Below are 27931 nucleotides of genomic sequence, written 5' to 3'. Positions count from 1 at the left end.
GCATCTTTACCTGTTGTTTATTAAATTGGTATGTGGGTCCCATTCACATAAGTTATTCTTTTTGGTGTTTAGTTAGAACCGTTTTGAGTTCACAAATTCTGGAATGCTAAGGGAGTAATGAGGAATTACTAAGGGTTCATCTGTGCCCTGCATGAAGGAGAGTTGGATTGGCGAATTGGTGGTTTACATGTGGGATTTGACATTGACTTTGCTGATGAGAGTGGCCAAGATTTTGAAATAAATATTAAAGAAAGTGATGAGAAGTTGAATGCTGCGCAGGTTAGGATGGGTGGAATTGAGGTTACAACTTTATTGAACTACATTATTTCACCCTCAGAACATGATGATATACTTATACAGTGATAACTACATCTCATTAGCTACATGGACGTACCCCAAGCTAAGGCATCCTTGTTCGCACAATTTTAGCATGTAAAATATCAGAAAGTATTGATGATAACTTTGCCTTTGTCAGCACTGTAGCCAAGCGATACATATCAGATCATGTACATGTTCTCCTGACAAATAGATGTAAATAGACGTGACAAGTGATTAATTCTATTAAAAGTGCATGTCTGTAACTGATGTAGATCAGGATGCATGCCTTAATACGGAGTAAATCTGTATTTTCTCTGAATATTAACTATATGTAGTACAAATCCTCAGAGTTCACCTCTATGATCTTTGTGACATAGTGTTATCCTCTAATTAGTGTCTGAAAAAGGTGTAGGCTCCAGCTGTCAGGTTTAAGTGCACAAAGTTTATTTCCCTAGATTAACAATGCTAATATCACTTAAATTAGTCTCAAAACCACATGATATAAGTTCAGAAACAACACTGGTTGACCAAATCTTCGAAAGAATTTCAACTTAATTAAAGCATTTACAATCAGTCCTTGTAAGATCAGAGTACAAATCAGCAATAAGAGTAATTGCACAATATAAATAACATGCATTGAGATATTCAGCAATTGAGCTACATCAAAATCAGTAGTAAATTGAATGGAAACAAACTCTCTGACATCAGATTAGCATCAGCATGTTGGTCATCATGCAAAAGTTTTAGTCAACATTAATTTGGAAAACATCTAACTACGGCTCTATCAAAAGCAGCAGTTGGTACCTAGAAACAAAAGATAAATCAGTAGTAAAGACATTTGCAGATTAGGATACCTATCCCTTTGTTGATCAGCAAGTGGTGATTAGTCTTCGTCAGGCAGGCATCAGTTCGGGCAGCATCAGCAACAGGACATGGAAAGGGGTAATGGTTCAGAATCAGGGACTTAAGCTCTGAACCATTTTAAGAGAAATTTCTAAGGCAGGCAGCAAAGACGCATTGAGGTCTAAGCATCGAGCGCAAGAGTGAACACCAGCATTTAAGCATGGAACACAAAGGTAACAATAGAGTAAACTTTCAATAGAAAAGTATCAAAGTGACCCTAAGAAAAGCTCATGAGAGTAGCCACACTAATTCTGAGTCTAGTGCGGTTAAGTTAAAATTGTCCCACGTTGTAATTAGTCAGAAAATCGTACGATAACCTTTAGTCCAATAAAATTAATATTCTAAATCAGAGATATAACTAGACAGTCTTCCACACGTTGATGATTGGTTCTTCTCTCGTTACACACATAGTTGAGTTGTTAAGAAGCAACATTTAATGTTCTTCCATCAGTACATCCATTGTTAGTTCCTGGGAACACTACTTTCTCATACATCTGAAGCTAATAATTGTAAAATTTTTAGTACATTCATGTTTCTACACACATTACCTAATACACAGTAAATTATGAAGACAGGAAAAACATTTGCTCATTTGTAAGATTTGGCCTACCTTCAAATTTTAAACAATTATTTATCTTCTATTCATTAAGCATGAGATCATATTTTATTCGGACAATGCATTTTCTAATCAACGATAGTGCAACACTAAAGTTTAGCTTGAGACCTACAGCTAATTTAAGCAAATACATAGCATTTGATTGCAAGTATAACATATTACTGCATTTTATTATTAATATAAACTCTAAATAAACATTATTATATCTTTGATACAACAATTTATATTAGGTGGCAGCCATTCAAGTGGGCACAGTTTACGAGCTACATCTTATTTTCCATGTTAAATCATTTTCTATGCATATTCAGAATACAAAATCATAAAATATTTATTAGTAAAATTTCAGCGCTCACAAGGTGATCACATCACTGCTGGTAACCTTGCATATGGTGGTCACTAATGTAATCGTGCCTGATATGGTCACTATTACAACACTAATATAGTGGCTCTCGATGATTTTCATTGAAGATAAAAAGCTCCTATTACATAAAAGGTCGGAGACCCGTGCTCTAGGGGATGTGAGAGCATATTGTGCACTCCTTTTCATGCATATTCTAGAGGCATTGCAGTGAAGTTAAGGGTTTCTCCACTGGTGCATTAAGTAAGAATTAACTGTGCAGAATAAAATTCCTGATAGCTAAAGGCTTACCGTTGTCACCAGGAATATCACTGACTTTTGAGGCAATTGGAAAGGCAGTTATATAACTCAATATTCTGCAATTTAATGTTCCCAGGCTGTATTTCCAATTGTTAAAATACCTTTGCTATCCTCACAGTTTCTCACCAAAGATTTGTAATGCCTTTTGTCTTCTTCTGTCTGACTGTTCGGCTCATAATGAATATGGAAAATACAAAATATATAATGAAACCTCAGCCGAGTGTACACATTTACAGGCTGTGCTGTTCTTTTGATTGATTTTTGACCTCCTCCCCGTGTGTCATTTCCATTAGGAAAATACATTGCCCTTCTCCATGCTAGCCAGGCTCCCATTAATTTTGACCCCCTAAACATTTTACTCCTTTTTTTCAGATAAATTAATCAGTCTGTACTGCTTTTTGTGTCATGCAGTTTGAGATGAGAGAATTGATCGACCGCTACCATGAATTTCTTAATCAACACCTCTGGTTCCTGCAGGGACAGCATTATGACCTTACCACTTAGTATGGCCTTAAACTCACCCACAGACATGTGGGGCTTTGATTTTTGGGTTAGGCCTGCTGGCTGAAGCCAGTGCCTCCCACACTGGTATAACCATAACAAGGTGCAACCCTGTCTCATTTCTCCTTGGCTCAAAATATTGTTGTTGTAATTCATTTTTGGTGTAGAGGAGTCCATGGCCCACTACAGCTCAAGCAATATGGAGGATCGCAGGTCATCATACCAAGTTTATTATTTGGTTTTACCATCTTTGGTAATAATCATATCCACATGCGATGGCAGTGTATATCTTCAGGTCCCAGTTTCTAAGATCCATTCCTAGTTCCAGAAATGTATTTTTCTTGTCCACTGGATTCTTTAAAAATACATAATTTATGCTTCCAGTGTAAAATCACAAATTGTCCTTCTGTGCAATCTGTAGAGTACGTCTAGTTTTCATATGTTGTGGCAAACATATGATAAAAAGGTGCATCACTTCTGAGGGGCAAGATATTTGAATTCTTTAAATCCTCCTTGGGGATCCATCTTTTATTACCACATACTTGGATCATTGTGGGCAATCTCTGCCTGGATGCCACTGATAATGTGCTATCTCTTACCTTATTGTATCTCAATATTTGCTGTTTTTCGGATACCCTTGGCTGACGGCACTCCATGATCAGTAATCAATCCTCCATCATTGAATATAATCTTTTCTCTTCTTCAGTTTAATTGCACAGGACTTAATGACCTCTCACAAGAGTTGTATGCCAGTATAGCTTTTCAGTTTCATGGAACCTATTGCTTCAACTCTCATATTTAATGATTGGGAATGCTCTAAAAGCAAACATAAAACTACTTTTTGTGTGTTCAGCTTTTTCCTGGAAAATGCCTTTTACTTTTTACTGTGTTGAAGCGTTGTTTCAAGTGGATAGATTCTTCTTCTAACTTTTTTGGTGACTAGAGACAGTGGCCAACATACCCTTTGCGGGTGTGCACATGGAGAGTACAGGGCAAACAGCACAGAGTACAAGGCTAATGCCAGCTTGCTGATCCACACCAGGTTATGATGGCCTCTATATTTGCCATAATACACTTGTTCCCTGCATACATGAGGACATCTGTTTGAGATTGTATGAAGACTCTGGCTTTGTAAAAAGAGATCAATTTAATTCATAAGTTTTGGAATTTGTCAGTACTCCACTATATTTAAGGAAAAGGTGCTATATGGAACCCTCCTTCATCTCATGCTTTCTACTGCATCATACATTAAATGCATTAAATTGATACTTCATATGGCAGTGTGATGTCTCAAAGATGCCCATACCTAATTATAGATTCTAATAGCAGCCTCATGTAGTCCTAACTGCTCTTTTAGCATGAAGGAATTAGATCCTATTCCTGATGTGACGGGTCTCCCTTTACAATTCAAGCCACTCCACAAAAAAGATTTTATGAGCAAAGAGCTTACCACTTTTTAAAATACTGTACTGTCAGAAGTGGACAAGACCACCCGCTTTAAGTCTTTCACATAATGAATGCTTTGCCTTGAACAATATTTAATCTGCGAGCAATATTGTCATTAAAGAAGCGGGTAGGAGAGAAGAGGTTGTGGTAGAAGATCTTGCACACTATTGCCCCAAATTCAAGTTGAGTGGAGCAGTATCCCTAGGTAGGATATTGCTCCACTTAATTAAAAATGGCCTGGTGTTCCTGCAGCCATATTTCAAAAGTCGGGGAAATGCCATTATTAGTTTTTAGCAACTCGAAAATCTGACTGGTAAAATAGCTTTGAAATTGGGCGGCAATTGCAGCCCAGCCCTGGACCCAAGCCCCTGTCTGATCACGCTCCACGTCCTACCCCTACCAGGATACATCTTTCTTTTTCTTCAGCCATCACTCCTACCCCTCACACTGCACCTAGCCCTTGTTCATTGTTATCACCTGCTCTTAGCAGGTGATCAATGTGAGTCTTAATTCCTAAGGAATGGAGAATTCCATGCGTAATTCCACCATGAAATAAAAAGTCAGTGCAGTTATCCCCCATTCCATGGGGACTAACTTAGAAAGATATACTGCCCATAATGGTAAATTTCGACTACCCAGCACCTAAATCTATTCTACTTTAAATCGTTGCTTGTGAATAATAAAAACTTTCAAGGCTCTTCACTAACTTCTGAATAAAGCCACTGCTAAAGAACCACGTTAGGGTATTAAGGATTGTACTGACACAGAATGCCTGTCATGATGGATTAGTGAGAAAGAGCTCCTTTAACTCTTGACTCTCAGTCAGGGTTTTAGCTTCTAGTTTTAGCTTTTTCATCTTAGTACTGAAAGTTTCTTCATCTTAGTACTAAAACTGTTATCGAAATGTGTAGCTGCCTTCATAAAAACCATTAGTCCCTCAGATTAAATCATTCATAAGAGATAGTAAAGAGTTATGTAGTCAACATAATTCAAGGTCATCCATTTGTGAATGCGTCTGACATTTGTTAACAATGGACAACGAGACCCTCAATGCAAATATGCAGAAAATAGAGGCCTTGAAAGTCAATGAACGTGCATCATCTCGGTCCATCAGACTATTGGAAATGAACATATTAGCTTGAAATTGTTACCTAACGAAACGTTTCCATATAGCATTGATTACAAGTAAGGAGACTGTAGGCTAAGTTGTAGTAAAAGATGATTCTGCTGCATTTATACATCTCTTATATTTATAGTAGACACCTATTTGCTTCTTACATTCCTTTTTAGGTCCTACACATCTGAGGTGAGTAGTTAGGAATTACCTTTCTGATGCTCTACATCCTATTGCACTTGAAACCCTCAGGAAGTGGTAGGAAGACCAAGACAGACTTCTTACCTTTCATGGTGGAGAACACTTATATTAGCATATTTGGTTTTGTACACCAGTAGCAGGCTAAGTCCATTTACGAGCTTTCCCACAGACATCCTCAAGAGCAGATAGTCTCACTTTTAGAGCATCATCTGTGTATTCTTTTATTTGTTTGTATATTTGAAATTGCTCGTGATATGTTGAAGACATAATATGACTACTACACAATAAACATAGGACATTAAGCATACTCATCAGAGGGAGACTTTCTGGCATAGTCCAAAATGTAAAGTAGCCCTGATATTGTCAACAAGGAATTCATTTGTAACTGCCACAGATATGAACTGTTCACTATGGTCACAAGTGCTCTCTTTTATTGTGAGCCCAGATTCTAACAATTAGTAAGACAGATTGTGATCTAGCGTAACTCCTGATGATAGGCTTCTGGGTTCTCTGGAAGTGCCACGTTCTATTTAACCATGTCGTGTCAACTTGACTTCCCATCGTCGAGCGAAGGCTAACTTTTAAGAATGTGCTTCATAATTGTAATGATTATGTTTATTTGCAATTTTCTTAGGTTCCTAAACTAATCATTATAGTAAATGGCCACCAGTTTAAGTAAGCTGTTTCCCCCCCCCCGCCCCATTTATTTCTTATTTTGAGACTGCCATTTTGTACCCTCTCTTGAATTATACAGAACTAGCAGATTTATCTGCCATGCATTTAGTACTGTTCAGTCACAGAGTTTTTCGTTCAAGGCAGGGAAGTGTAACTGGGAGTGAGTTTGTCTTGACAACCAGTGTGATTATTTAATTAATGAAGTAACATTATCACATTTGATAAATATCGGCTGCGCTGCTTTGGAATTGAATTTGAATTAATACAGTTGCTTTTCTGATGAAACGAAATACAGAAAAGTTTTATATGAACATGAAGACAACTAGTTATCTCCTCCTTAATGGAAGATATTTTCTAATTTTAATGTTGTTTTGAGTTGCCAGTGGATTTTTGTTTACCCGTTTGTCTGATTGTACAAGGAAAGATCATCTTGAAATGTTGCGACCAGTGCCTTTTTCTTGGTCTTTATTCAGGCACCATACTTGAGAGGGTTTCGATGTGCTCAATTTTGAGCCTTTTTTACTAAGATAAAGGAAGGACAGTTCAAATGGGAAAATAACTGGGTTTGATTTTTGAACATTCTAGATGGTAATTTAATTCAAACACTTTTAAAAGCATTGCAAACCAGATCTGTTGTTAATTAAATAACAGGTTGAGCATTTGTCAGCATTCTTGCATCCAGCTTGGACTGCCCAATCAGACATCGGAGAAACGTAAAGATTAGAATGTGCAAAGCGTTGTCCGTCTCCAAACATCACATTTTAGAAAGGCGATGATCAGCTTCCTTTTAAGATTCGTAGCTTTTTTCCACAAAGACATTCTTCAGACCTACACAAATCTCTTGCCCTACATATGTGCACTTTTGAGGTTCGATCAACAAAACCTGATATTTGCCTGTGGTGGCTAGTACTGAGGGATATTAGAGCATTAGCACAACTCAATTCTACCACACATTGAAGCTGTTAATTTGTCTATTGTCGAGGTTGTAGTTGTCAGACTAGGAAGAGGGTCTTGACCTTGATTGATTGGATTCAAAATGGTCATTATCCATACAAAAAGAACAGATGATCGATGGAATGCTGAACAATGCAGACATTCACCCCTGGTCACGAAGATCAGGGTAGCAAAAAAACGATGGATTTAGGCCCAGATCTCTGTACTGGGGGTAAATGTTTGACATTGTTCAGCATTCCTTCCATCACTTGTTCTTTTTGCATCATCCATCAGTACAAATCTTGTGGTTCTGTGACATATATTTGTCTGTAATCTCTTATCTCAAAAATCATCCTTTTAACTCCTTCATGGGGTTCTCTCTTCACTTGAACTAGCTGACCCATAATGCTGCATATCCCCTTGCCAACACAAGCTTCATACACGTAAAATTGAGTTAGAAGAATCACTGAGCACTCCTTTGACCTTTTTGAGTAAGATCACGCTTTCATTGGACACTTCGGTTGAGGGTCAGGGGGAGTGAAACTGACCTCATTAGGAGGTACAGAACAAATATATAATGTTGGTATAGGTATCTGGAAACAAATTCCTGTGCCTCAAGACAATTTGGCATTTGCTAGACGTTTCGCAGTAGCACATAATTATTGCTCCCTAGAAATTTCTCCTTTTTGTTAAAGTTTGCTCTTTATTAGTAGAAATTGTGTCCAAATCAGTAGAATTTCCAGTGAATGCAGTCTTATTACTATGGTTGAGAGCATGTCTGATAACTGGTAGCATGTTTTCCTCACTTCATTGATTAGGAAAACTTAACAAAAACAGTGAATAGCATAGGACAGAGACAAAATATATTAAAATGAAGAAGTTGACAAAAAATTTGTTGAAAGCACTAAAGACTAGGGACATTCTGCAATGTGACCATCTCTTTTTATTGTCCCCCATTTCGACTTCCCTATGAATACGTAATCCCTGGTCAATAGTATTATGCTTGAAACAGTTTAATACTGTAGGCAATGACCACTTGAGCACTGACCAAAAGAATTCACATTTTGTCTTGTAAAAATAGTTTTATTCATTGTAATTTAGAAAGTAGATCATTTGTATATCACAATTAGGATTTTGGTCTAGTGTTTTCCAATGATTTCAATTTCACATACGATTATTACATTTAACACAGATCTACAATGACGCTTATGAATATTGCCACCTGTATTGTTAAATCAAAGTAGGCACAGCACTTAGAAGACACATTGTCAGGTGTCTTGCTATAGATGATTGGTTTGAAAATAAGTCCAATTGAACCAATGTTTCCTTAGCATATTCATGCAGGTTACTGACTGGTGTATTGGGGTACTCTCTGTTTTAGTATTATCCTGTAGAGAGACAAAAGCAATAGTATTCTCTTCAGTGGAAGGACATGGGTGTAGTTTGTCTCTTTTATGCTAGCCCTCCACCTAGATCAGGTAACACATGACGCTCACTGTCCTTCCTTATGATATTCAGTGATATATCAGCTCCACAACTCATACAACCTGCACTGTAAAAGTGACACTTTAAGTGAACTCTTTATGGAACTAGTCCAGGAGCACAGTCTCTGTAGAAGGAAAATAATCTCTCTGTTGTGAAACATTGGAAAAAAGCTAGAGCATGACCCAGATAATCACTTGAAATGCTACATATGTAATATATATATATATATATATATATATATATATATATATATATATATATATATATATATATATATATATACTCACCATCATCTATACTGTAGCAAATCTGGTACTCTTCCCTTTCAATCACACCCGACAGCCACAGAATGATTGCTCACTTACAAACACACCTTCTCCTCCTTCTCTTGCTCCTCGTCCAGTTATTTTATGTTCTCCCCATAAGTGCTTGACTGAAACGCTTGAAACAAAAACTCACCTTTTTATTTTTTAGGAAGAACTCTCTAGTACACTGTACACTTTTTTAGTGAAAAAATCTTTAAATAAAAATATACAGTTCTACTCATATTTCCAGATCAAGAAGCAAGCAAGTAGTCCATACAGGTGTTCTAAATAGATGTCTTTCACCAAACATGATATGTAATGTTTTACCAGTCTTTGAACATAATTCTAAGGAGTTGGCAAGACTTGTTTATTGTATGTCATGCCAGGAGTAGGTTATCGTCAATACTTCTGTGTATAACTTCCTTAAGTGAATTGGGTAAAACGTACATCCTCCCTCAGTACATGATTCATTAAAAGACAGAGCTGTTTTCAAGTAATGCAGTTATTTATACCAACGTTGTGTTATCTGAAAAAAGGATAACCATGTGTCTGCACCCTTTGAACACAAATGCATTCGTCTCCATAGCTCTCCTAACTGCATTTGAGTTAACAGCTTTTGGACAATGATATGCATTATCTCTTGTGGAATCACCTGCCCTCCTCGGAGCACCTGCTGGGAGGTAATACAGTGTCATATAATGTTCATTTAATTACCCTTGTCCTGTTTTGTTCTCCACCTGCTGCTTTTAACATTGAACTAGAAAAAGGTCTCCGCTTTTCCTCCTCAATTGGCATTTTTTAAGGCATTGCTAGCAACTGCAGCGTGTGTGTGCTCCTGTAGGCAGATGTATGGGTGGATAAAGGACTGGCAAATTCTCTGCATGCCAAAAAACTCAAATCGTTCTAGGTATACATCGTTTGGAAGAAAGTCTAGTTTTCCAACTAATTTTGTTTGACAAATATTTTCTGAAAATAATTTGGTTCTTGTCAAATGCTGAAATATGTTGGACTGAAGCGTCATGATATTTAGGTTCCTAATTTGATTAAACTAATGTGACAGATAATACTTTAAACACGACGTTAAAGAATAGTGTCAAATATTACTTGAAGGAAGGCATTAAATGTAATAGTTGAGGCCTGACACTTTTCACACACTCAGTTTTGTATGAGATATAACAAATGTTATGAAATGCAATCACACTACTTGGCTGGCTAGCAGCCCCAGTTGAGTTTTAACCTTAGGTTTCAAACTGCAACTCACCAATGATCCCCAACAGGGCTAAAATTCATCTGGATTTGGCCTAGCAGTTCAAGCTAGAAAAATACTCCTTTTGTAATGGGACCAACACAAGCACAAAAGTGAAAAGTGTATAAGGGACATAGGGTAATGGTACAATGATATCTATAGCAAAAAATCACAATTGTTGGGTTAGAGAAATTCAGATTCCTATAACAGTTCGTTAATATTTAATGTGCAATGAGTCATACACAGAACCTGTACACCATTAGCTGTGACCCCTGTAGATTGTCTGTCCTAGCTTGTTGTATGGCTTCTGTGTGATCTTCCTCGGTAAAGGCTGTGAACCTGCCTGACAGTAGGCCATGGTGTTTTGCTGTCTGAGGTGGGTGTATGCATGCATGGACCTGAATCATTTATCACGTTTTCGCACATCTGCATTGTTACCATGTGCAGTATTCTGAGTTGGTATTTTCACATTTTCTAGTACATGTGGAATCGCTGTATGCAGGGATTTCGCACAAGTTAACATACATTCCACGGGATGCAAATTCAGGCCCTCATTGTGACTTTGGTGGAAGGCCTCCAGCATTAGTATGACCGCATATGCAGCTGTCCCTCCACGGTACCTATTATGAGTTTCTTGCTGCGCCGGAACACGGAAGCAGAGTTTCCGCCTACCGGCCCAGCGGAAAACACACCACATTGTCGCAGGCTTGTAATAGAGCCGGCGGCAATGTTGCGGTGCATTGGGTGCAACAGCACCTGTTGCGCTCTTTACTATCCGTAATTCGGGCAGTAAAAAGCATGATAGGGCTGTCCAAGGTGCACCCCTTTTCCGCCAGCCTTTGCATGGTGGTGGGATCGCCATGCAAAGGATGGCAGAAACGTGGGTCGTAATCCAGAGGAGTAATCCAGACGATTGAGACTGCCGGCACCGCCAAGGCGTCGGCTGGTGGCAACCTGGCCATGCCAGCAGTCGGACCGTGGCGGGTCCACCGTGGTCATAATATGGTGGTTGGAGCACCCCTGTTGGTGGCGGTCCGAGCGCCACCACGAGTCTGGGGATCTATGGACCGCCAGACTCGTAATGAGGTCCTCAGTGTGTGATCACAGGAGACATGCATGTTTTCGCTGTAGCATCAGTATTTTTAGTGCCAAACTGCTGCACTTTTTTATTGTTAAACTCAGAAAGAGGACACTCTTGTGTAATGTTGGAATGTCCTGTGAGATCTGTGTAAACTGCACTGTGTTGTTTAGGTGATTTGTCTATAATCAAGATACAGTAAGCCTTCCGTAAAAACAATGCAACTATTTATGATCACTCAAAGATAGTAGCTGATTTACACTGTCATCTGCATTTTTTTGTTGCTTTTGCATTGTCTAAACCGCATGCATTTAACTTGGAAATTCTCTGAGTTCATAAGTGTCCTACAGATAGCACAGCTTGGAAACAGACAGAGGCAATCATTGGGCCAGCGCAAATGTTCATAGTTTTACTTCCAGGTATTGAAGGCAATTAAAGTGATGTGCAAGATATCACAAAAACTTCAGACCTAGAAAAATACTACCACACTGTAAAACAGGTTTTAAACAATTCAAAATCTGAACGTTTTCAGACGGGAACTGAAACATTTTTAAAAAAAATCTAAATCTGCACGTTTTCAGACGAGAACTTGATGCAGGGTAAACCTTTGGCTTAATAGTTTACACACATTATAACCACTCTCTTCTATTAAGCTTTTCCACTAGCCATGCATTTAATTGCGAAAAATAGGTGTCATTTTTTCTTGTACTTGTGTACTTTAAATCCTATTCTGTGTGCTGAAATGAGGAACAGCATAGCACAAAGATGATCAAGTTACAGCTTCATACAGGAAAGCCTATAAATAATAAAAAGCAAGCAGCATATTAATGATCATAGAACTTGATATTTTGAAATGAGCGAATCAATAAGTCTGTTCATGTTGCATGAATACCGGAATAGGATGACCATACCGAAAGAAAGACAAATCACCGTCCAGTAAAATAAAGGGAGGAAGAGATATCCTATGTGCAGACTCAGCTAGAAGGGTAAATAGGCAGTTTACCATTGCCAGTGCTTCGCAACAGATTCGATTCTCCATATGATAATTCATAACATTATTTTGGCACCATCCAAACCCTCAAGTGTACGATTCGTTCACAATATAGGAGGAAGATACTAAGGTGAGGAAGAAAGAGAAAGAGAGTATCATGGAGGGGGAGGGAATGTGGCAGTAGCAGTAGGCTGGCCACTGAAGAACTATCAATACATTTGGTGAACAATATGCTAAATGGTCTATAAATTAGCATTGCATGTTGATTATAATAGGCAAGCAAGTGTTCCTTTGAATTCATGGAGACTAAAAAACACTCAAAAGTACCCAAACTCAAACTACTAACAGAAAAATATCTTAGTTCAATTACACATGTGTGTATCTTTATGTTATGTTTATAACAACGCACTCGGTCCAAGGAGACATACAGGCATTATGATTATATTCATATGACATGGCAACCATGGGGTAAATGTGTTATTAGTGAGTGATAAAGAGCAGTTCCATCAGTGTCAAATGATTTTTGTGATTTATTTTTCAATATACTGGGGTAACTTTGTTTTACTCATTAACTTAACAATGCCTATTTGTCTTATAATACGTTTTTGTGTGTCTTCATAGGAGTTTCTATTTACCTGGGTCATCATAGACATGGTTGGCTTGAGGTCATTGCCTCCTCTGTAGTAAATCTGGAACATTTAGGGTATGATACCTGTGTTTTAGGTGAGAGCTTCTGCTCTAGCCCTGATGGTTCTGAGACTTCTCACCTTGTATTCTTTCTGGCACCCAGTGATTGGTGGCACATGTGTGACCTGTACCAGCAGTAGGCCCAACATTGGGGAAACTTCTTAGACAAGATGCATGTCTCCATTCAGGCACTTCAGGGCATATAGTCGTCAACATCAAACACAGTAAAACCTTATTATCCCCCCCAGGAGTCACAAAAGTATCTGATACTTCTTCTCTCATTTGGAAAGGTCACCTGAATGATGTGCAAACTATGGTCTTTTGGTCTCTGACAGAGAGGCACAACCACATAAATATACTGTAGATGTATGCCTTCAGACTATCATCAAAGGACTTTCTTCCTTCCATGAAGATCAAGTCACTGACAGACAACATGACCGCCATGTGGGACTTCAACAAGCAGGGCAGCTTTGGATTTTGGGCCCTCTGGAGATACTGGATTTCAAATTGTGATTCTGGCTAGTGCTGCTTGGAATCTCTTTGACAGTCATTAAGTGGGATCTCTCAACCACAGGACAGACAAACTCGGCAGTCACCTTACTGACCATAAGTACCATCTGTTCTGGAGATAGTAAAAGGTATCTTCATTCATTGGAACACACCATCCTTACACCTTTTTGCCATCTGCAGAACACTCAGTGGCAATTGTTTTGCACTGTAGAGTTTCTTTCTTGAGTTCCCCCTTTGGTGGAACTTCAGCCTCCTGTAGTCCTTTTCACCCCTGCTTCATATACTGTGGTTCTGAAAACGTCAAGTGGGATCACACAAAGTTAATTCTGATAGTTCTGGGGTGCGTTCGAAGATGCAAGTACTCCAGGCATCTGAATCTGAGCATGTGCCTTCCACTTCCAGAGGAGCTTCTGTCTGAATAGCAGGGCGGAGTTTTATACCCAAACCTTTACAAACTACGCCTCCATGAGTGGAGATTGAGTGGAACCAACTAAGAGGTTTCGAATTTTCCTTTCAAAGTGATGGTTGTCATTCTGGCTGCTCTCCATCCTTCAACCAACTCTACATATTCTGCCTTTTGAGCTAAACGTGTCCCCTGGTGATGGGGAGAAAGTCATCTCCTTACAGGCCCCAAACTTTGTTTGGGTACCAGCAAGTCTTTGCTGTTGGCAAAATGAAGAGCTGTGTAAGCCCTGCCAGCCTTTCTTCATTTGCCGGATCAGCCCACATTATTTAAATCACTGGTTGTATTGTTGTTTTTATAGGGGCTTTTGTATATGTTTCCCTCGTTCATTTATTATGCAGCAGTGTGGCCTTCATTTAGCTCTAACTTTATTGATGTGTGCTTCCTTTCAGTGGCATAACAGAACCTGAGTGGGCCCCCCTGCACAATATATGGAGGGGCCCCGCTCTGGAATCACTCAGGTGCTCTCATGCCAGGGTACTGTGCTGAGGGGGCCACCTGGACCTATGGTCCCGTGCACTGTAGGGCTGTGGGGTCCTTTGTTACGCCACTGCTCCCTTTGAGCCTCTCCACAGTTGTGTATTGAGGCTCCTCACCCCGAGAACTGTATTTTTTATTGATATTAAGTCTGTGCATCACATTAGTAAGCAGTAGGCCTGGTCAGTTCAGCCTCCAAATGCTACATTGTTGCCAAACAAACTCGTACTCAGAACCTCTTCATCCTCTCTTCCAAAAGTGGTGTCCCCTTTCCAAATGGAGCAGTCTGTCATGCTCCCCGTGTTCTTTTTGTTTTTGTTTTTTTACTTCATTCTTCAGAAGAGGAGGAGAGGCTAGAACACGTAGACTGACGATTTGCCCTTAGTTGCTTTGTAGACAAGACAAAAAAAGTATTGTGTTGTCAATCAAGTGCTTGTTTAGTTTCATGTTGAGAGGTGTGAAGAAGTGAAATCCGGCCCAGGAATGAACCTTATCAAGGTGATATATCCTTTGGATCAAACTGTGTGATGCCTTGGTCAGAAAGGAGCGCCCCCCCTTTGAGGGCCTTAGAGCTCATTCTATAAGGGTGAAAGCTATAACGACAACCCTAGCTAAGGATGTTCAGGTTTTGAACACTTCCTAGACAGCAGCATGGGCATCTATCCGTACTTTCACTAGATAGTACTGCTTCAGTTAACAAATCTGCAGGTAGGTCACTTTGCCTCTTGGTCCTGGAGGTCATCCTGGTGTATCTCCACTCCTCAGACCCAACCCTTTGGAGGAGTTATTGCTGTCATACTGATTCACAAGCTGAGGACTCTGCGGTTAGACGTATCCATAAGAAGAATAAGTTAGTTATCTTCATTAACGCTGTTTCTGGTGAATACTCTATCCAACTGCAGATTCCTCACCGTTGGTCTGCTTTGCTGTTCTGTGGAGTGTACTTTTGGTCTCTGGAATGGACATTTGGAAATCATAAAATCCCAAGTTAGTTTTTTGTACACTGCTGAGTCAGACTCAATCTTGTCAGCCGCTGTACATCTGAGATCATGGAAAAGTTTTAACTATGGTCAGCGGCAGGAGCCAAACCTATGTATTGTTCTGTGTCAACATGTTTGGATGAGGGACATATGCGGAACTATCTACCCCATGCACTAGCTATTGCAGGCACTCCTGGATTCAGTCTGGCACCTTTCGAGACTCACAAGGTGAAGACTCTGCAATTATAGTGTCCTCTAGCAAGAGCATTATCCAGTGTAAGTAACTGGATATTCCTTTGTGACCATTTTCTCTGATAGAGGTTAAGAAAAGAATTATGACTTGTGGACATTTATGAATCTGTAAAGCTGCAGTGACTATTGCAAGGTATAATGATTTATTTCTTAAATCTGCTTTGTTTTGCCATCCTACACTATTGTGATTAGCCCCCCTCTTTTTTTCTTCAGTGCCTCAGTTGTATTTATTCAGTCTCTTTCAAGGAAATCCATAGTACCGATCCATTCTAGCAATCCAGGATCATTTCTGATCTGGAATTAAAAATATAGAGTAAGAAATTTTGCATAATGAGAATGGTTGTCAAGAAATGTCGATCAACTACAAAAAAATAAAATAAAAAAATTTCAAACAAGCACACCTTTTATAGTACAGAGTGAAGAGGTCTCAGCAAATAAAAAATGAACCATGTAACGTGTATATATAACAAGGTAAGTTATGTCAAAACGTATACATGGTCATTGTTGGAAATGGCCCTTTCTGCAGGGCCATCCCCAGACTTTTTGCCTTCCTCCTCCTCTTTTTCTGACCCTGTTTTTGTTGGCTTTAGGACTCTGGGCACTTCCCCACTGCCTGCCAGTGCTAAAGTGCATGTGATCCGTGTCTAAAACATTGTGACATTGGTCTTTTCATGATTAGCATATTTGATTTACTGGTAAGTTCCTAGGAGAGTGCACTAGGTTTGCCCAGGGCCTGTAAGTCAAATGCTACTAGTGGGCCGGCAGCACTGGTTGTGCCACCCACTACAGTAGCCTTTCAATCATGTCTCAGGCCTGCCAGTACAAAGTCTGTGTGTACAGTTTATACTTGCCATTTAGGCCTAAACCTTCCTTTTTATTACATGTAAGTCGCCCCTAAGGTAGGCCCTAGTTAGCCCCAAGGGCAGGGTGCAGTGTATTTAACAAGTTGGACATATACTTTAAGTTTAACATGCCTAGATAGTAAATAAAACTCTCAAATTCATTTTTCTCTATTGCGATGACTGTCTCTCCCATAGGCTAGTGTTGGAGTTCCCTTAAAATATCTTTTAAGTGTGATTTCCAACTGGGAAAAGATAGAAACATGGAGTGTGGTATCTCTGGACTCACAATTTAAAAATACATCTTTTGGTGAAGGTAGTTTTTAAAAAGCAGGTCTGAAAATGTCACTTTTAGAAGTTTGCCATTTTGGTACTTTAAACATTCTGGGGGTCATTCTGGCCCTGGCGGTAAAAGGCAGTTACCGCCGGTCAGAAGACCGCCAGGACACCGCTGCGGTAACTCGCCAGGGTCATTCTGACCCACAACTGCCAAACCGCCAAAAACCCGACCTCGACTGCAGGCCGCCACATCAGCGGTCAGCGATAAACTGGAGATGACCAAACCTCCACCGTCACGCCAACAGAAATACGCCCATGCCATTACGACCCACGAATCCACGCGGCGGTCTTTCAACCGTGGTATCCCATTGGCGGTACACACCGCTGCACTCAAAATACACACACATCTACAAAACACTGCCACATTGGACAATTACAAATATACACACACCTGATACACATACAAACACCACTCCCACACAATCAATACGATATAAAACACACACCCACATCACCCACAAACCCCCACAAATCGAAATTCAGAGACAAGGCGCAATACACAGAGAGAGAGCACAGGGAACGCAAACCACAACACACACAGGAACCCAACATCATCCCCCACACTACATCTATGCACAAAACACCACACACCACTACACTCATCACCACAAACACCACCCCACACCTCATCCACACCACCCCATGGCACCCCAAAGACACCCCAGGTTCTCGGACCAAGAACTCAGGGTCATGGTGGAGGAAATAATTAGGGTAGAGCCCCAGCTCTTCGGCACACAGGTGCAGCACACCACAATAGCCAGGAAGGCGGAGCTATGGCAAAGGATCGTCGACAGGGTCAACGCTGTGGGACAGCATCCCAGAAATCGGGAAGACATCCGAAAGCGATGGAACGACCTACGGGGGAAGGTGCGGACGATGGTGTCAAGACACAACATCGCTGTGCAGAAGACTGGCGGCGGACCCCCACCCACTCCACCTGAATTCACAGCATGGGAGCAAGAGGTCTTGAACATCCTGCATCCTGAGGGCCTCGCTGGAGTAGGCGGAGGAATGGACTCTGGTAAGTCTAATCTCAACTACTTCACCCCCCCCAACCACCAGCATGCCAACCCACACCCCCAACCCCCCAGCACATATCCTCCCTGCTAATGTCTCACCAGCACAACCCACCCAAACCAACACCAACCCCTGAATGCCAACACAAACCATGGACACCCATCACCTAAGCATGACCACTGCACATACCCATCCCCCCCCCAAACCACCCTCACAACTCCTCCCACAAGGGAATGCCAGCACTGGGGGACAAGGGCACCCACAAATCGCACGCCATGGCACACACAGAAGCAATAACCATACTCTTTTACCCCTGCAGGGCCCGAACGCCAACACACCGGCCCGGAGGGTCCAGAAATGTCCATCCCACCCCCAGAACAGGCCCCCAGTGATGACAGCAGCTCTGTCGACCTAGAACCTGATGACCAGCCCGGACCATCGGGGACCTCTAGACAGTCGGTTCCCCTCAGGCAGCCACAGGCCACAGCAGACCTACCCCCCTCTGGAAACCCCAGCACAGCACCCACCCAGCGGGCCCATGCCTCTGTATCCAGGACAGGTCAAGCAACGGCGTGTCTACCACTACAGGGCACCCAGGGCAACCCACCACCCCAACAACAACAAGGACCTGGGGGCAGTGGTAGTGGGTACACCGTCCAGGGGACAGAGGCCCAGGAACAAAGGGGAACTGGGAGGGCTGCTGTGCGACAGAGGGAGGACAGGCCTAGGGAACCCACTGTCCAAGAGGCCCTCACCACCATCATGGGAGCGTACCACCACTCCCAAGAGACGATGGCGACGGTCCTGGCCGGTTCCAGGAGATCCAGGCCATGCAGGAGGGCCAGTACATGGGGTTCCGGGAAGAACTGTGCAGCATCAGTTCCGCAATGGGTACAATCGTGGTGGCACTCAACCAGATTGTCACCACATTGCGGGACCATGTGGCCCCCCAAAGGGCCCCTGCCACTAGCATGGAGGAAGAACAGCCCACCACCTCCGCCGGCGCTAGTGGTCAGGAGGCCCCGACACAACAGCAACGGGCCACCCGGACCCCACCCCCTGCAGAACATGAACCACCCCGCAAGAAAGGCCTGAGACCTAGGAAGAAGACAGAGTAGGATGTCAAGACCCCCGCCATGCACGGATCCCCCCGGATGTCATCCCACTGTCCCACTTGTTCACCGTGTCCCCCTTGAACTGCCCCTGCTCCACCTTCCACAGGCATATGGACAATGCACCTGTGCGAACGAGAGTATGGACTCTGCCATGGACATGCCTCCACCATCACCCATCACCCTTTTTGAACTATACACCAATTTTTGCACTTCAATAAACACAATTATTGCACAAAAACCATCTGGAGTCTGCTATTTATATTTTTAAACCAAATGTATTCGATATAACCAACCAAAAATGTCCTATTACATTGTGATGACAACATACCAGTGTCACACAGCGGTAGTCCATGGGGAAATATACCAGAGGGCACTCCGTGGGGACCAGATCACTGAAATAGGAAGGCGATTTCACAACTAAGTTACCATACATTGGGGTGAAAGGTCAGACAGTAGAGAGCCAGTACTGTTACAGATATAATAAAATGCAGGAGTAGATTCTTACCTGTGTGTTACTGGAAATACTTCAGTATCACTCTGTCCCTGTTGTCTGTGTCGTCCTCTTCGTCTTCCTCCTCTTCACTCTCCGCAGGCTCCACAGCGGCCACAACACCACCATCTGGACCATCCTCCTGCAGGAAAGGCACCTGGCGCCGCAAAGCCAGGTTGTGAAGCATGCAGCAGGCCACGATGATATGACACATCTTCTTTGGTGAGTACATTAGGGATCCACCTGTCATATGCAGGCACCTAAACCTGGCCTTCAGGAGGCCGAAGGTCCGCTCGATCACCCTCCTAGTATGCCCATGGGCCTCATTGTACCGTTCCTCTGCCCTTGTCCTGGGATTCCTCACTGGGGTCAATAGCAAAGGCAGGTTGGGGTAACCAGAGTCACCAATTAGCCACACACGCTGTCTCTGTAGCTGTTCCATCACATAAGGGATGCTGCTATTTCGCATGACGTACGCGTCATGCACTGACCCTGGGAACTTGGCATTTAAATGGGAGATGTACTGGTCAGCCAAACAGACCACCTGGACATTCATCGAATGATAACTTTTTCGGTTCCTGTACACCTGTTCATTGTCTTTTGGGGGGACCAAAGCCACATGGGTACCATCAATGGCACCAATGATATTGGGAATGTGTCCAAGGGCATAGAAATCACCCTTCACTGTAGGCAAGTCACCCACCTCAGGGAAAATGATGTAGCTCCGCATGTATTTCATCAGGGCAGACAACACTCTGGACAATACCCTTGAAAACATAGGCTGAGACATCCCAGATGAAATGGCCACTGTAGTTTGAAATGATCCACTAGCCAAAAAATGGAGCACTGACAGCACCTGCACTAGAGGCGGAATCCCTGTGGTTTGGCGGATGGGTGACATCAGGTCTGGCTCCAGCTGGGCACACAGTTCCTGTATAGTGGCACTGTTGAGTCTGTAGGTGAGTATGACATGTCGTTCTTCCATTGTCGACAGGTCCACCAGCGGTCTGTACACGGGAACATTCCTCCGTCTCCTCGCAAGTCCCAGCGGACGGTGCCTAGGAAGGACAACATGGAGCACAGAGTCAATCAACCCACAGGTAAGTTCCCACAGCCTGCACAGTACACGAATCTCTCTGGATTGAATGGCTTGTATGAGTGTTGATGCAAGGCCTAGCCATGTGTGACGCAGTAGGTATTAAGCCATGTGGGCCCTTGAAATGGCGGCTGCCTGACCTGTGAAGTGTGACAATGTGAAGTGAGGTCATTGCGCTGGCGTGGCACGCCGTGGCGGTAGGCGGTCGAAGACCGCGGCGCAAAGCAGCATTGGTTAACATTGAACCCTATGGGTTTCAGGAGCCAATGACGATGTGCGCCGGTGGTGGCGATACGCACCACCGCGGGCGTGACCGCCATTTTCTCTCTGCTTAATCGCACGAGACCTGAGCATCCACAGGAGAGGACCTATACTGCAAGTGCTGCTGTGACCTCGGTCTGGAAGTGACAATGGCTGCTGCGACTGGGGAAAGGGCCCCCGCCTTCAGTTCCGAAGAGTTGGAGAAGCTCGTGGACTGGGTCCTCCCCCAGTATGCGCTACTCTACGGACCTCCAGACCAACAGGTGAGTACACGGGGGCCAATGCATAGTGGGCAATGCCTGTGATGAGTGGGGTGGATGTACGATGGAGGGGAGGGGAGCGAATTACGAATGCATGGCACGACAGATGAGAGCATGTGCCACATGGCAAGTTTGGGGAGGGGGGGCCACTCACATCGAGCATGCAGAAAAGTGATGATGTTTCTTTTCCCCCCCTGTACATGTCACATAGGTCAGCGCCCATCAGAAGATCGATATTTGGCGTGCCATCGCCAAGGACGTCCGGGCCCTGGGGGTCCACAACAGAGGGGGCACCCACTGCCGCAAGAGGTGGGAGGACATCTGCTGCGGGAGCAGGAAGACCGCCGAGGCTCTGCTGGGGATGGCCTCCCAACCTAGGAGGGGTGCCAGTCGTACCTTGACCCCCCTGATGTCCCGGATCCTGGCGGTGGCCTACCCCGATTTAGATGGGCGCTTGAGGACATCACAGCAGACACAAGGGGGTGAGTACCAGCACATTCAGCTATATTTGGGCGCAGTGGAGGTGCCTGGGTGGGGGAGGAGGGCTGTGGGTATCCCTAGGCCAGGGCGATTTCTGTAGGCTAGGCCCCTCCGTGAGGTATGGTCCTGTGCCCCCGCCCCCCACCTCTGTAGGGTGCCTAGTAACGCTATTCATGGACCTGTGTATTCTGTGTGGGCAGTTGTCGCCCATAGGCTTGTAGGGCATGTCCCAGTGAATGAGTAGTGTACCCCAAGTGCGCAGCGTAGTGCAGGGGGCTTCTGTGTCTGTCCTCTCCGCCAACGGTGTCCCCAATGCATGCACTCAACTTGTCTTTATTTCTCCACCCCCCCCCCCCCATTTTCTTTGTTTTTCTGTGAATGTGTGCATTAGCATCATCAGGCGGAGGTGAAGTGGCATCGGTGCAAGAGGGAGCTGCATCTCACATGGCCCCGGAGGGCCATGCAACGGACTCCGACATGACCAGTGAGACGGAGGGCGAGGGGGGCTCCACCACGGGGACCCGTGCAGACGTCAGTGACACCGACACGTCCTCGGATGGGAGCTCCCTTGCGGTGGCGGCAACATCCGTGCCCACCGATACTACAGGTACAGCCGCCACCCAGCGCACCAGCTCCGCCCTCCCAGCAGCCCCTCAGCGTTTGCCCCGTGCCCGCTCACCCAGGAAGGTGGGCATCTCCTTCGCCCCAGGCACCTCAGGCCCTGCCCCTGTCACCCCTGCTGCCCTCAGTGAGGAGGTCATTGACCTCCTGAGGACCATCATTGTTGGGCAGTCTACCCTTTTGAATGCCATCCAGGGTGTGGAGAGGGAGGTGCATCAAAGCAATGCATACCTGGAGGGCCTTCATTAGGGTCAGGCTGCCCATCAGCGATCGTTCAACGCTCTGGCCTCAGCACTGACGGCAGCGATTGTCCCTGTCTCCAGCCTCCCTCTTCTAACTCCCTCCACCCAGTCCCACTCCCCTGTTCCTCTGCCTATCCCATCCACACCTACATACCAGCCTGCACACACCTCAACACCCAAGGGAAGCTCATCCAGACATAAGCATTACAGAACACACAAGCATTCACACAAGCAACATACAGATGCAGACATGCCAACAGCCACTACCTCCTCTGTGTCCCCCACCTCCTCGTCTCCCTCCTCCCTCCCTGTGACGTCTACACTCACACCTGCATGCACACCACCATCAGCCAGTACACCCATCACCAGCACACCCTCCAGACCAGTCCGCACACGTGCAGTCACCACCCCCACTGCCATGTACACGTGTCCTCTCCCAGTGTGTCTGTCACCCCCGCTTCCAACCCACACAAACGCAGGCAGGCACCCAACCAACAGCCATCCACCTCACGTCAGCCTCCAGTCCAAGCACCTGCACCCAAAAACACCAGACTTGACTCTCCTACAACCACATCCTCTTCCTCCACTCCCATACCCACTCCAGCTACCCTTCCCATTGCTCCTAAAAAACTATTCCTCTCTAAAGTGGACCTCTTTTCCTCACCTGACCCACCCCCTCCATCTCGTAAGAGTTCCAAAAACACCTCAGCCACCACCAGCCCAGCAACTCCCAAGAACGTCGTGCCTGGTTTTTGGAGTCTGCCCTTTCCTTGGGCAGGGACATTGGCCAGCAGCAAAGGCACAGCCAGCCCCCCCCCTGGGAAGAGGAGCAAAAAACTGAAGGGCAGGCGCGACAGGCCTGATACGCCTGCCCCCAAGGAGGGTAGCCTTGCACCGTCACCTGCCACATCGGGTTAGGGAGCCAAGGGCCACGGAGAGTCTGCCAAGGAGGGCAAGGGCAGCAAAGCGCAAAAGGCAGGGAGCAGCCGACCTGGCTATGAGGGCCCCACCAGCCCCATTCCGGGGGTATCGGAGGAGACCCAGGGCCCCAGGACTCCATCACAGGAGGGCCCCGCAACGGAAAGGTCCAATGCTGACTGAGCGGGAAGTATTGGCCAGGTGTGGTTCACTCGAAACACAAGACAGGCACCGCTGAACAGGGCCCCGTCGTGAGGAGCACCGCTGAACAGGGCCCGCCGTGAAAAGCACCGCTGAACAGGGCCCCGCCGTGAGAAGCACCGCTGAACAGGGCCCGCCGTGAGGAGCACCGCTGAACAGGGCCCCGCCGTGAGGAGCACCGCTGAACAGGGCCCCGCCGTGAGGAGCACCGCTGAACAGGGCCCCGCCGTGAGGAGCACCGCTGAACAGGGCCCCGCCGTGAGGAGCACCGCTGAACAGGGCCCCGCCGTGAGGAGCACCGCTGAACAGGGCCCGCCGTGAGAAGCACCGCTGAACAGGGCCCCGCCAAGACAGGCACCGCTGAACAGGGCCCTCCTGTCAAGCACCGCTCCACTGGGCCCTCCTGTCAAGCACCGCTCCGCTGGGCCCTCCTGTCAAGCACCGCTCCGCTGGGCCCTCCTGTCAAGCACCGCTCCGCTGGGCCCTCATCTCAAGCACCGTTCCGCTGGGCCCTCCTGTCAAGCACCGCTCCGCTTGGCCCTCCTGTCAAGCACCGCTCCGCTGGGCCCTCATCTCAAGCACCGCTCTGCTGGGCCCTCATCTCAAGCACCGCTCCGCTGGGCCCTCATCTCAAGCACTGCTCCGCTGGGCCCTCATCTCAAGCACCGCTCCGCTGGGCCCTCCTCTCAAGCACCGCTCCGCTGGGCCCTCCTCTCAAGCACCGCTCCGCTGGGCCCTCCTGTCAAGCACCGCTCCGCTGGGCCCTCCTGTCAAGCACCGCTCCGCTGGGCCCTCATCTCAAGCACCGCTCCGCTGGGCCCTCCTGTCAAGCACCGCTCCGCTGGGCCCTCCTGTCAAGCACCGCTCCGCTGGGCCCTCCTGTCAAGCACCGCTGGCCCATTGGCAGGCCCGGTTCTGTGTCGGGCAGGGCTTCACGAGGCACTCTGCCCACCATGCCTCCTCCATGACCAGTGGACTCTGTAATCCACCTGATGGACTGTGGCTTTGCACCCCCCAGGATGGCACAGTGGGCAATCCACCCACTTGTGAGACTTGAGAGACTGTGGCTTTGCACTCCCCAGGATGGCACAGTGGGCATGGAGGCCCTTTGTGGATCTGGCGTCGTGGACTCATGTGGCTGAGGTGCCCCCCCTTCCCTTCCCCCTGAGGTGCCAGTATTTTATTTTTGTGATGCCCCAGCAGTGTTCTCTCCAATGGACTTGATCTCGTGTGTGGGCTTTGCCCATGTGTTGCTGCACATTGGCCCACGGACATTTGAACTTTGCAAAACTGTACCGGACTTTTGCTACTTGTATATATATTGTTCTAGATGTGTAATAATTCTTTATATATTGCTAAGTTCGCTATACTTAATTATTGCTATAATATAGTTCTATTTTTGTCTTTGCATTTTTGTTTTGGGCGTTTGGGGGTGTCACTCTGACTTTTTAATCTGCATTGGTGTGTAGGTATTTCGGTGGGGGTGAGGGTGGGGGTGGGTGTGTGGCGTATGTGTGTGCCCGTAACCTTTCCTCCTCCCCCCTCCCCTGTGTCGTAGGTGCAGTACTCACCGTTGTCGTCTGCGGCGACGTTCGTGATCCTGGAAGAAGAGCAGGAAGGCAATGGCTGGGAGGATGTGGAGTTCCATTTCCATGCTGTCCCGATTCCGCGTGGAGTGTGTCGAGGTGAGCGTTTTCCATTGGAAATGTCTGTTTCCGCCGTGTTTTTATCGGCGGGGCTCCCGCCCCGGAAAAGGTGGCGGATTGGTGAGTCGTGATAGGATGGGTGGTACATTGTCTGCCGCCTGGCTGTTGGTGGTGACCGCCGCACTGTTTGTTTGTGCCGCCATGGCGGTCGGAGTGTTAAAGCGGCGGCCTGTGTTGGCGGTTCCCGCCAGGGTCAGAATTCCATTTTTTGGACCGCCAGCCTGTTGGCGGGTTGGCCGCCGCTTTAACACTGACCGCCAGGGTCAGAATGACCCCCTCTGTGCCTTAGCCTGTGTCTAAATACACGTCTGGGTTTAGGCGACAGTTACATTTGTGCATTCTCTACAGACAGCCACAAAGGGGAAGAGCTAGGTGTGACAGGACATGCATTCATCTGCATACCGATAGTTGTCCTGGGCAGGGAGAGGAGTTCACACATCTGAATAGGCTGTGTCTGGCCCTCACACAAAGGGCTCATTACCCCCTACTGGTAGTCTTGAGCCAGGGCTGGGTTGAAAGGGATCCTAGTGCGCTTCAGATAATTATTTTGAAGTTACCCCCACATCAAAGGCCTTTTTTGGTATAAGAACTGGACCTCTGACTCCAGATGCTCAGAAAACGTCTGGACTTAGGCATTCCAGACATTTCACCAGGAAGAAGGACTACTGTGCTGTCAGGAGGGACTGGCTCTTTGCTGTTTGCTGTGCTGTGTTGGCCTGCTGCCTCTTGCCCGGGAGTGAGAGGACTGGATCAAACTCTCTACATCCTGCCATCTAAAGTTTCTCCAAGGGCCTAAATGAGCTTGCCTCCTGTTTCCTAAGTCTCAGGGATATCACAGACTTCACCTGCATCTTGATACCAGTCTTTGTGCTCTTCTGCTGTGAGTCCTGCCCTTACAAGTGAAGAGAGTCAATTACTGAAGTGGCCTGATCCATTTCTCCAAGACTTATACTATCGTGGGTGGAATCAAAATTGTAATGCCACTTGAACAGACTAATAGAAGTAAATGGGGCCCTCTTTGTATGCACATGTATTTTTATTATGTGTGTTTGGAAAGCATGAGTCTTTCAGGACATCTAATACTGTTTCTATCAGACTTGTTAATGAATATTTGAGTAAACAGTGAAAACCGCCGCCCTTTATGGCTTTGACGTTTCTAAATAACCTCTAGAATACATACATTATTGGTCTATTTCCATATCGAAAAGCCTTTTCATTTTTAGCCAACATTGTTGAAAACAACAGGTTTCTCTGTCTACTTTCTCATTAGTAGATTCACTCCACAAATTCATCGCAGACCCCTAATCTCTGTTCTAAACTTGATATTCTCTAGAGAATGCCAGTGCTCTAGTTTTCCATACTTTACACATTCCATTTCTTACTGTCTTTCCCACAGTCATTTATTATTTCTCTCTTCCCAGGCCAGTCTTCTGTTATATGTAAATTGTGCATTTTGTCTGCATCATTGCCAAAAGTCATGAGTTACGCCGTGAGTACTCTTATTCGAGTATCAAAGACAGTGTGGTCATATTTTATAATGTATGAAAAATATCATAAATGTTTTATTTTAAGTCAATCGAGAAAACAGTCTGTATCCGCTCACGTTTCATTCAGATGGTCAGGTGTGGTGCATGCTTATTGATTATCCCCACAACACATTACCTGCACATTTACGTGATATTATTAAAAAAGTCCTATCACTTGAGTTTAAATGCTCCTACTTAAATCCAGCTTTTTCCTAAACGGTTGGCTGTCCCTCGTTTTATACAGAAATCACCCTGCGTTTGTAAACTTCACTGACAATAAATTCGCTTTTTACTGTACCGTATTATATATTTTTCGTGGACTTTAAGAATCAACCTACATCTTTGTTCAGCGAGAAAGGATTGATAAATAAACAATGAACCACACGATCTGCAGAGTCCTTTGATTGGTTTCAATGACTGAAGCACTTTTGCTTTCAGAACACAAGACTTGCAACCACAAATGGGAAGGATGGTCCCTTAGTGTCAAGACTTAGAGGTCAAGCAAGGGCAGAGACAGACATCTCACAAACATCTCTGCATTTATGTAGTGCGTTAAAACAGACAGCAGAGATGAGTACTCCCAATTCTACAGGTATAGGATCTCCAAGCAAGGGTGGACCGGAAAGTAATAATAATACATTTAGTGAAAAGGGTACTGCATGCACAGTTAGGGAAGCCACCGGGATCACGGGCCAAGGCGCTTACTTAAGTCACATAATTTATTTTTGAGATAAGTCTTTAACCACAACAGAATTGTAGGATAAGTCAATTTTCTTACTCGCTTAATTCAAGTCGTTGCAATGTGCCCAAGACACATTGGATATAATACCGGGACTAAAATCAGTTTTAATTATAGTGAGTTTCAGTCTCCACCTTTCACAAAATTTCCAATAAAACTTCTAATTTATAAATAAAAAAGCTCTAAGCAATAATTAACTAAATGCTAAAATCAATTTGACAAGCAAGTGCATCAACCAAAAA

The 27931-nt window shown here is 44.9% G+C and overlaps 1 protein-coding gene across 1 annotated transcript in view; it reads left to right on the top strand.

The window, feature by feature from the left end:
• NUDT14 (nudix hydrolase 14) overlaps positions 1-27931 on the top strand; it is a 500399-nt gene that overhangs the window by 457239 nt on the left and 15229 nt on the right. The window lies entirely within an intron of this gene.

The sequence above is a fragment of the Pleurodeles waltl genome, chromosome 9, assembly GCF_031143425.1.
Source record: "Pleurodeles waltl isolate 20211129_DDA chromosome 9, aPleWal1.hap1.20221129, whole genome shotgun sequence".
Taxonomy (NCBI): domain Eukaryota; kingdom Metazoa; phylum Chordata; class Amphibia; order Caudata; family Salamandridae; genus Pleurodeles; species Pleurodeles waltl.
Note: the sequence above shows the minus strand (reverse complement) of the source record. Positions and strands in the feature narration are given on the sequence as shown.